Here is an 11670-nt window from a genome sequence, read left to right as displayed (position 1 = left end):
GCAGCGTCCATCCAAGAAAGATAGTATGGTGGGAGGAGGCAGCTTCCTCCCCAGCATTCTCGGGCCATGGACTTCTTCGTGAGTCTACAAAATGCAAGTGGAAAGTAAACTGGGAAGATTGACCAAAGGGCCCAGTGTTTAAAAGTACTTGCTGCTCTTCCAGAAGACACAGAGCGAGCGCCTGGCGCCTACGTGGCGGCTCAAAACTATCTGTAATTCTATTTTAGCGGCCTGACACCTTGTTCTGTCCTCTGTGGGCACTGCATGAATATAGTGCACGCACGTACATATGGGCAGGCAAAACACCCAGACACATAAAATAAGGAACAATATATGTAACTTTCAAAAATTGCATTTATTTATTATTTATTTGTGTGTTGATGGGCTCCCATGTGCAACATATCATGTGTGTGGAGGTCAGAGAACAACTTGTGGCAGTCAGTTCTGTCCTTCCAACATGTGGGCCCCAGGATCGAACGCAGATTGTTAGGCTTGGCAGGAAGTGTCTTTACCTTGCTGAGCCACTTCACCAGCCCCAGACTTCATAATTTTGATTCCTACTCAGAATAATTTTGTCATTGTTGTTGTTGTTTGAGACAGGGTTTCTCTGTGTAACTCTGACTATCCTGGGACTTACTCTGTGGACCAGGCTGGCCTGAAACTCAGAGATCTGCCTTCCTCTGCTTCCTGAGTGCTGGGATTAAAGGTGTGTACAACCACTACCCAGCTTAGAATAATATTTAAAATACACAAAATAAAGAGGAAATGAACTATAATAAAATTTTTTTAAAAGAATAAAGCATTGATAGTAATGGACTGTATGTCTTGGGTTATTTATTTTGAGATACAGTGTTGTTCTATGCACCAGGCTAGTTTAAAGTTCACCATGTAGCCCAGAGCATCCTCAAAGAACTGGCAATTCTTCTGCTGTAACTTCTCAAATGCTGTTATTAAAGATGTGAGCTGCCATTCCCAGTTATTATATTATTATTATTATTATTATTATTATTATTATTATTATTATTATTATTACTATTGTGTGTTGTAGTTATTATTATCATTGGTTTTTCGCGACAGGGTTTCTCTGTGTGTAGCCCTGGCTGTCCTGGACTCACTTTGTAGACCAGGCTGGCCTGAAACTCACAGAGCTCCTCCTGCCTTTGCCTCCCAGTGCTGGGCATAAAGGTGTGTGCCACTGCACCCGGCTTCATTATTAATGTATTTAATTATGGTAGGATCTAGCTATAGGCCTAGTAACTACTGTCATGTCAAAGTAGCAGTGAATGTAAACATTGCCAACAGGCACTGTGACCTGATAGGGTTTTTGTTTTTGTTTGCTTTGTTTTGAGGCAGAATTTCTCTGTGTAGCACAGGCTGGCCTAGAATTAGCAATTTAGGTCCAGCTACCCTGGAACTCATCAGCCTTCTGATCCTGCCTCTCAAGTACTTTCTATAATTACAGGTCTGTAAGCCACCAGGCCTGGTTTGTTATTTCAGCTGATGAGAAAGTAACAAACACACACACACACAGCCTGGTGCTGGTGGTGCACACCTTTAATCCCAGCACTTGGGAGGCAAAGGCAGGCAGATCTCTGTGAGTTCAAGGCCAGCCTGGTCTACAAAGTGTGTTCCAGGACACCCAGGGCTACACACAGAGAAACCCTGTCTCAAAACACACACACACACACACACACACACACAAACACACACACACATACACACAGTGACCACTATATGGCTTTCCCTCTTTTCACAATGAGGGGAAAAAAGAGCTACATTTTACCAATAGGTAAATACAATTAGTGCATAGCTTCTACTTCACAGAATCTAGGAATTCCATGTGTGGATGTAGACAGAATCAAAGGGGGACCAGTGATGGACGCCTGGACATCAGGAATTATTATGACATAGGGTTTCAGATACCACGTGACTCTAGGCTCTGCAGCTGTTGATTGACTCTGAAGCTGATCTGGCCGCCTCAGTCCCAGCGCCATGCCTTTCACTGACAGTGTGTTTGAGAATGTCCTAGTGATTTCCAGTCTCTCACTAATGTTGAGTTGAGGCCTGCTCCTTTTGGATAGCATAACTTTAGATGTTTTCATTTCAGGCCCACCAGCCACATCATCCCAGCTCACTGCTGATGTAAAAGAGTCTCTGTACAAGGTCAGGTTGACCATAAACTATGTTTATGTTCAATGAGAAACTCTGTGGCCTTGTTCCCAGAAATTCCACGCCCCAACCATAGTCCAGCTGCCCGCGATGGGCAGGCACACTTTCAAGATCAGTTAGAACGTCATGTTAGCAAAATAACCTGAGTCAGAGATGACCACCCTGTTCCACCATCGGCCCCCTGTATGAGCCGATTGTGTTTTTCACCCTTAAATATGCAATACAACTCCCCCTTAGGGTTGAAGTTCTGATCCTGAACTGGCCACTTCCCTGAGCTCGGAAAATAAAGCTTCCAATTTTAGCTTGTGTCTGAAGTGAGTTTTCTTGGCTTCTACCCAGAACCCAACAACTAAGAGCCCAAACATGGGGCTGAGAAATAGCTCAGTGGGTAAAGTATTTGCTAAACAAGTTTGAAGATCTGAGATCAGGTCCCCAGAACACACACAGAGCCAGATGCAGTAGTGCACATGCAACCCCAGGGTTCCAAGACAGGAGAATGCCTGGAGCTGGTGAGCCAGCTAGCCTGGCATATGAAGCTTCAACAAAAAGACCTTGCTGTAAACAACATGCAAGGCATGAAAAAATTCTGTGGTCATTTGACCTCCTCATGCACAATGTGACATACATGCTATCCTCACACATATGCATACATACACATGGATGAGCATAGTGCTCTCTCTCTCTCTCTCTCTCTCTCTCTCTCTCTCTCTCTCTCTCACACACACACACACACACACACACACAGATTTTTTTGTTTCTTTGGCTTTTATTTTTCAAGACAGGGATTCTCTGTGTAGCCTTGACTGTCCTGGACTCCCTTTGTAGACCAGACTGGCCTCGAACCCACAGAGATCTACTTGCCTCTGCCTTCCGAGGGCTGGGATTAAAGATGTGCTCCATCACACCTGGCCATACAGAGATCTTTTTTAAAAAGATAAAATAAACAATCACAAATCTAGTGCCTGTCAGGTGCATCCCTGTAAATCCAGCACACAAGAGTCTGAGGTAAGAAAGTTGTTCTGAGTCTGAGCTGGGCCTAGCCTACAAAAGGACTGCCAGGCTATCCCTGGCCTGTTGGTAAGGTTAGTTCATGGAAGGAAGCAGCCATGTTTGAAAGTAATATCTAATTGAGTGACAGACAAAATGACGAATCAGAGAGCGATTTGACAGAAAGAGTCAGAGATACGGTTCCCCCAACTCACCTGAGGAAAACACAGGAAAGAGAGATGACTTGAGAGAGCAGTAGAAAGTGTTGCGGGAGGCAGTTTTACTGGGAGAATTTTACAGAGACAGGTTGCAGAGAGAATAAGCCAGACACAGGTGAAGACAGAATGAGCCAGAGAATGAGAAGGAGCCAGAAGATTAGAACAGACTACCAGACTTAGTTTGAGGCCAAGCAAAGAAATTCGGTCAGAAGCTGAGAGAAGCCAGTTTGAATCAGTCAGCTTGGATAGGAGTTTGGATCAGAACAGCTGAGTTGACCAGCCAGCCAGAGTTCAGAAAGAACTAGAAAGGGTAAGACTCCAAGAGGACAGTTACACCAGGCAAATAAACGTTACTTTTACATGGTGGAGTCTGGATGAGTGCCTCATTAATTAGAACATTCATATTCTCAGTTGGGTTTGGTGGTTCAATCCCCACAGTCCAGCACTTGGGAGGCTGAGGTGGGAGGACCAGAAGTTCCAGGCCTGTGCAGTCTACAGAATAGGTTCGGAGAACTTGCCTAAAGAACTTAAAAGCAACTGACCTAAACAACAACAACAAAACCTCCAGCCACCCACAATATTATAAAACACTTTTTCTTTTCCAAATACAGTTTTCTTTGAGGTCATATTTTCCTCATGCTCTTAATTTGTGACATCTGCCAGCGAGTTGGATGTGCCAGCAGATGTGACAATCCATACTAAACCAGACATGGAATTTGTAAAACAGTAAAACATTCTTGCAATTATTTTTGGTCTTGGACATGTATTTTGTCATCAGAATGTTATTTATATTAACATAGAATGTCATTTGTTATAATTTCTTTTCTTTCTTTCTTTCTTTCTTTCTTTCTTTCTTTCTTTCTTTCTTCTGAGACATGCTCTCACATGGCCTGGGTTGGTCTCCAGTTCATTAAGCATCTGAGGACCCTGAGCTGCCAACCTTCTGACCCACCTATCTCCATCTCCTTGCTGGCAGGGCTGCAGATGTGATCTTTATTTTCTCGTGCTAATTTCTTGTTTTGTTCTAAATGTTTACCTTCAATATATATATATAAAATCTGTTCTTGGATGTTTTTTTTTCTTTCTTTTCAATAATTTCTGTGGTTGAGGCGATCTAGGTGAGTTCCTATGAGTTAAGAGTAAAGACACAGCGTTGCTGCTTCTTCCAAGCGCCTCCTCAGGCTGCCATCCAGCTTCTTTGTGTCAGCAGAGCGGCTGCTGTAAGACAGTGCCCTTGATCTCTCAACTGTACAAACATACTCTAGTTTCCGGCTTCATCTCCCTACATGACATAACACGGTTGCCGAGTGCAGCCCTGTTTTCTCCCTGTGTGGCGCTGTTGTAATGCCACTTACACATACTTGGGAATGTGTTTGTCGCTCCAGCACAGCTTCTTAAACTGTTTATCTAGAGACCTATTTGTGCCTGAGAAAATTTTACATGGTCCTGGCTGGATATGTACATGAAATAAGCATACAAATTAAACATTCACCGATAGTAAGCAATGAATTATTTAAAGCTGTCTCTAGCCACTCAGCCTTGCAATCCTAGATACCTGGGAGGCTGAGGTGGGAAGATCACAGATTCTGGGCCAGTCTGTACTACACTGTAAACTGAGACCAGCTTGGGAAACTTGATGAGATCCTCAGTTCAAAGAAAAAGGTGAAGAGACCAGGGGATGGCCTCAGTAGTAGACTGCTTGCCTAGCATGCATGAGGCCCTGGGTTGAATCTCCATTACCACAAAAAAATATTTTTGGAAAACTGGTACACATAAACTTTTACCATTTATTGGCGACTAAAGCAAATTTGCATGCTAATGAGACGGATGTATTTGTTTGAATAACACAACCCAATCTAAAGGCATAATGGTTTGATACTTATCCACTGAGGATTAACAGTAGGAAAATATTTAAAATATTTTCCATAATCAAACCTTATTGTTTTTACATGGGTTAAAAAAAACTTAATACATACAAGAAAAACATGGAAGTTCATAATGAAGCCAGGATTGGTCGGAGAGCAAAGGTTTTTGCTGTTGAGCTCGATGATCTGAGTTTGCTCTCCGGGCTCTACATGGTAGGAAGAGATAACCAGCTCCTGGAAGTTGTCCATTAACCTCTACATACAGTTAAAAAGTAATGGACACTAGTTGTAAATCTGCACTGAGGCATTCTGGCAGTTCTCTAGGGTGACCTGAGCAGTGCAAAGTGCTTGTACTGTGTGTTCACAGTGCAGCCTGCAGTGAAAACACAATGTGGTACAGATAATTCCAGAGTCGTTACACACCTGACTTTGAAATAATTTTGGTCTTTGCATGCTTAGAAACCTTTTACTGTTGCTAATCTTTTGAGTTCCTAGGTGGATATTGTTACCTCTGGACACCAGAGTTTGTGGAAATAGCAAGGCCTCTATCCACCAGCACAAAGGCAGGGGTGGGGGAAGACTGGGGATGGGGGAGGGGTGGGCACTGAGGCCCTAATCTGGACTGAGACTCAAAAAAAAGCATTTGAGGCTTGAAAAACAGCTCTTACTTCCACCCTAGCCCCAGAACTTCCAGATGTCACAAAACTCATCTGGTTTTCCATGAAACAAAAGACAAAAGGAGTTGTAACCCAAACTGTAGGGCAGTGGAAATGCCCTGATATACCTGTCCAACCAACTGGACCATGTAGCCACAGGATGGCCCACTATCTAAGAGCTGTTGGCAGCTACGATGGTTTAGTAAAAGAAAACAAACAAACTCTGGGTCAAGAACTTACACTCATGGCGCCCCATGGCACGCTTGAGGCCGTCCTCTGAGAAACAGCAGAATGCTGACTAATGACTGTGCAACCCTGGACCACGCCTTATTCCTGGCCCACCCTCGAGTCCGGTTTGCCTGATGACACTGGTGCTTATCCATGACAGTCACGAGATGAAAAATAAAACCTGGGGCTGGGTGGTGGTGGCATACGCCTTTAATCCCAGCACTCGGGAGGCGGAGGCAGGTGGATCGCTGTGAGTTCAAGGCCAGCCTGGTCTACAAAGTGAGTCCAGGACAGCCAAGGTTACACAGAGAAACCCTGTCTCAAAAACAACAACTAAACAAAACAACAACAAAAAATAAAACCTGGTATTTGGGAGCTACAGTAGTTACTGTAACTAAATGATTTGAGCCTAAGCTGGGTACCTCAGCCCAGAAAGCAGAGCTGCTTGATGTGACCCAGTTTCTCAGATGGGAAAAAGGAAAGCCCACCACCATATTCATTGAGCATCAGTTGGCATGCTTTTACTACTGGGTGTGTCCATTGTATGATCTACAGAGAAAGAGAGCTACTTACTGCTGAGGAAAAAAAAAGACATTAAAATATCTTGGCCCTCCCCTACAAACTGCTTCCCCTACAAGCTGCTGTCTTTCACTGCTGAGCTTCTGACTTGATGTTGGACAAAGGGCCCCAAGGCCAGTGGAGCCTATTGAGAGTCTGACGATGTACCACAACCTGGGACTGCTTGAGACTCCATGGTAAAGAAGAAATGGACAGCTCACACCCACAGGTTGATGGAGGACACCGGAGAGAAAGGTCATCCTCTCCAAATCAACTGGTAGGTCTCTGGTAACTAACCTTTACCAAGAGCTCACAAAACTTTGAATTGCTCAGACCAAGGTATGTTCTACCTAGACCAGAGAGCCTAGTGTGGCAAGTCTCAGCCAGATGCCAGGTTTGTGCTCAAGTGAATGCAAAACAGAGAGTCCTTCCTCAGGACTGTGTCCAAGTGAGAGACCAGCACCCAAGTGAACTCGGGAGGCTGGCTTTACGAAGTTCTGGTTGGTGGGGGGGGGGGGGCCGGGATAAAAAGTACCGGTGAGTTTTCAAAGACACCCTTTCTGGGAGGATAGACTGAGGCTGCTCAAATAGTATCTAAAAAGCTTCTCCAGGAACAGACCCCTGATTTGTTTCCTCCTTACCAATGAGGCCAGACAGTGGTCCAGGCTTCACAGCCAAAACCTCTTAACTAATAGCTAAAGTTTTAGACTTTAGATTAAAGATTTTATTGTGCATATAGACCTCAGCGTTATGTCCAGGCTTAAAAAAATAAACAAGACATTATAAAAACTTTAACAAAACTCTCATTAGCATCTATCAAAGGGTGGGTGTGCCCACTTCCTTCACTTTGCCTAGGCCTGCTGCACCCCACAGAGGGAGGAATTTACTCCTATATGTTTCAAAACCGCCCCCACTGCTTCACAGGCTCAGAGACCTGTAGTTGGCAAAAACATCTAACCATTCCTTCAAGTTACTACAGATCTTCCAATTTTCTGTACAGGCTATTCATTAAACTATCTGAGAGGCCAAGCCAACCTCTGAATCCACCACCAGTCTAGTGATACAGTGTGGGTCAAGTGAACAGCCAAAGGGCATTGCAAGTAACCTGCAATGGACACTCCAAGGCAGTTCTCCCCTCCTGCAGCAGCGAAGGTAGCTGGCATCATGCCACGGACCCCCCACACCCAGGTGAGGAATGTGGAGGCCACAGATGCTGCTGCCAAATGGGCTGTTTCTAGACTATAAATCTGTTAAAGTTTCATTGGGCCATGGGCCCTTCCACTTGCTGGCCTTCTACCTCCTCCAGAGTCTTGCGTTTTTCTCTATGGGTATGAATACAGGTTCATGGTCTAAGCCCCAGTGCTCTCGAGCCTGGACTGGAAACTGAGAAAGATGGTATAGGGACAGTGTTAGCTAGTGTGACTACTGACCAGTGATGATTATTCTGTCTTGACATTTGCTCATTGATGCCCACTTTAAGTGTCTGGTTGTATGGGAAAAACAACACATAAAAATTTATGTTTTGAAATAAGATTACAGGATTTACAATTCTATGCCTGCCCTGCACCTGGGCCCCCTGGTTGCCAGAAACAAGAGAGTTTCTATTGCAAAAATTGGGGTTATAAAACTAAGGTTTTCTGAAAAAATCCTTTAAAATATTCTGGCCTTTGAAAAACAGAAAGAAAGAAAGTAAGAAACAAACAAACAAACAAACAAAAACCCAAAACCACAAAACCTAGAGAATCAGACTTTATGCCACAGGAAAGGACCTTGGGGATAGAGTTAATTATTCCTGCCTGAATCAGCCAGTTTTGCTGGTTAAGGTTAGACACCTGCTGGCTCCTATGCTGTCAGGATAGGAAATAACCAGCTGCCAGCCCATTATTACAGCTAGCTAATAAGGACTTGTTATTGATTTACGCCCATGTCCGAACAGTCTTCTCTGGTGAGTATCTCACAATACCTGCCTCAAAGAAATAAACCAGGCTGGGCGTGGTGGCTCACGCCTTTAATCCCAGCACTCGGGAGGCAGAGGCAGGTGGATTGCTGTGAATTCAAGGCCAGCCTGGTCTACAAAGTGAGTCCAGGACAGGACAGCCAGGGCTACACAAAGAAACTCTGTCTCGAAAAAAAAAATTGATAAAGGGGGACACCTGATGGCCTTCCTGGGATCCTGTGAGCAGAGGCACACACACCCTCCCCTTCACATGTGCACACATAGACATACAAACAAACAAACAAACAAACAAGCAAACGTTTTACCAAAAACCAGGAATGGGGCTGCAGAGCTGGCTCAGTGGTTAAGACACCGGTTCAATCTCAGCACCCACATGGTAACTAACAACTGTCTGCAACTCCAGTTTCAGGGACCTGCCACCCTCTTCTTGTCTCTGTGAGGGACACATGTGGTGCAAAGACATCCATGCAAGAAAATACTCATACATATAAAATTAAGAGCATTGCTTCTTCCATACATTTGCAAGCTTGAACTGCAGGGGTGTTCACCTGAATTTGGCTTTAAAGGAATCAACTTCTATTTTTAAAAAAGCATATATTCTATTACTTAAAAGATTATGTGTGTTTGTATGTTTATGTGTGGAATTTGTTCATGTGAGCGAGTGCATGTGCTGGTGGAGTTCAGAATCTGTCATCTGAGCCTCTGGAGCTGAAGTTGCAGGCAGAATTAAGTTGGGATCTGAACTCTGGTCATCTGCAAGAACAGTGAATGATTTTAACCACTGAGCAGCCTTTTCAGCCCCCAAATCTCTCTAGCAGTCCTGTGAAGTACACATACAACCAACGAAGAAGCAGGTTCCACTGCTACGTGTTTCCCGCCCCTCCCCCCCCCCCCCCCAGTGTCACCAATCCCACTCTAGATTGGAGAAGTTCACAGTAACAAGACACCAGCTGAGCTAGACTGTCCCCTGGGAATCCTGTTGTGGTGGTTGGAGGAAGCTGTGACCTGGCCTGATAGAGGCATGGATCATTTGTGTCACACTATCCCTTGTGGGCTGGCTGCCAGCCCTATGTGAGTCCCGCACAGGTCATCTGTGGAGGGATAGAATTTTCCCCTCTCAGCCTCGGGCTGCTGACTTGATGAGCTACTCCTAGTCCTTGGATGTTTTCTGAGCATCAAAGATAGAGGCCCTTAAAGGAAGAAGAATTTCTCCAGTTACCTTGTCTGGAGGCTCTGGCCTGGCAGTCCAGCTTGCTGAGCCCTGCTTTCTATAGATTTTGGATGAGTTCGCCTCTGTAATCACGTGACGCTGACTCCTCAAAATCCATCTCTCTCTGGGTATTTATGCATCCTGGTGCTTTCTCCTTTTTTGGACCACCTTGCGTAGTTAGTAACAAATCACAATTCTGAGAACTGTGGTACAAGATGCCTACCTAAGCATCTTGGGACTTTGGAAAATCTCCATGAATCAACATCAAGCAGTGTGGTTGGTCAGTGGGGGCCTGAGTCTTATGAGCACTTTGATTTTTCTAGTTGGTTTTGCATTTGTGTTCTCAATGTCGGGACTTCTATATTCACCCATAACTGTTCTTTCCTTTTCCCCTACATTCATGTAGTTAAAGTACATGTGTGTGTGTGTGTATGTATCTGTATACACATACACACACAAACACACAAAACACACACACACACACACACACACACACACACATATATATATATATATAGAGAGAGAGAGAGAGAGGGAGGGAGGGAGGGAGGGAGGGAGAGAGAGAGAGAGAGAGAGAGAGAGAGAGAGAGAGAGAGAGAGAGAGAGGGAGAGTCCCAATACGTTCAGGAGTACTTACAAGATTTCATGAAGAGCTGATGTCATGGCTTGCTGTCTTTGTTTTCAGTTGGGGACAGGGTCATGCATCCCAGGTTGACCTTGAGTTCCCTGTGCAGTAGAGTGTGACCTGGAATTTCTGACCCTTCGCTTCTATCTGAGTTCAGGGATTACAGGCGTATACCACGGCTCTCATTTTATGCAGTGCTGGGGCCTGAGCCCAGGGCTTCGCATGTGCTAAGCAAATATTCTGCCAGCTGAGCTAGATACACACCCCCACAATCTGCACATTCTTGAGGGAGAATCGGGTCGAGGAAACTGCATCGTGAGAACCCCGTGGATTTTGGGTCCCCTTGTTGCACCTCTACACTGGTTCCTGCAGAATCCTTTCTGCCCCCATGGCCTTGCAAAAGTGAGGTCTACAAGGATACAGGACACTGTTCCACGGATGCTTCGTGAATCACATTTTTGAGAGAAACAGTTGTCCTGCTGGCTCCAGGGGATCTCCCGGCGATCTGTAAATGTTGTGATGCTAACACTAGGTCTCTAGTTGATGGTGTTGCCTATGGGGAAGCAAAGAGTGTAGTTGGACCAGTAAGCAGAGGCACATAAAGCTTCAAATGCCAGGATGGAGTGTCTAAAGGCTCCCAGGGACAGGATGTACATGGTGGCATTGGGAGGTAAGCTGGACTCCTTCCCACATGTCATACTCCTGCAGTAGAGTCTCACTGAAACCCCAGGAGAGAACACCATCCATTCAGTGGAGGCAGAGTGCGGCGTCTGCGCTTGCGTTCAGCTGTGCCTCACTGACTTTCGATAAGACTCCTACTCAGACTTGGGCTGCACGCTGTAATTAGCGCAGAAAACAGACTCCCCTGTCCCAGGCCGAGGAACGGATGCTTCCTGCTCTTTCTGTTTCTCTTCTACTACCACATGATGGCTGTCTGTCCTGATACATACAGTGCAGTTAGGTGTTTCTGGCCCACGTGGCAGCTGGAAAGCCAGATGTTCACAATTTGGTCTTACTCATTAAAGGGTCTAATTTTTCTTTCCTTTTCTTCTAAAAGAAGCTTAGTTTATTTCTATGTATACGACTGTTTGCCAGCAATATATGACCGCGCATCACATGTGTACTTGGTGCCTGCAGAGGCCAGAAGAGGGCACCCTTACAGACCATTGTGATTTGCCATGCGAGTCGTGAGAACAG

This window comes from Acomys minous (genome assembly GCF_964271855.1).
Source record: "Acomys minous genome assembly, chromosome: 4".
NCBI lineage: Eukaryota > Metazoa > Chordata > Mammalia > Rodentia > Muridae > Acomys > Acomys minous.
Note: the sequence above shows the minus strand (reverse complement) of the source record.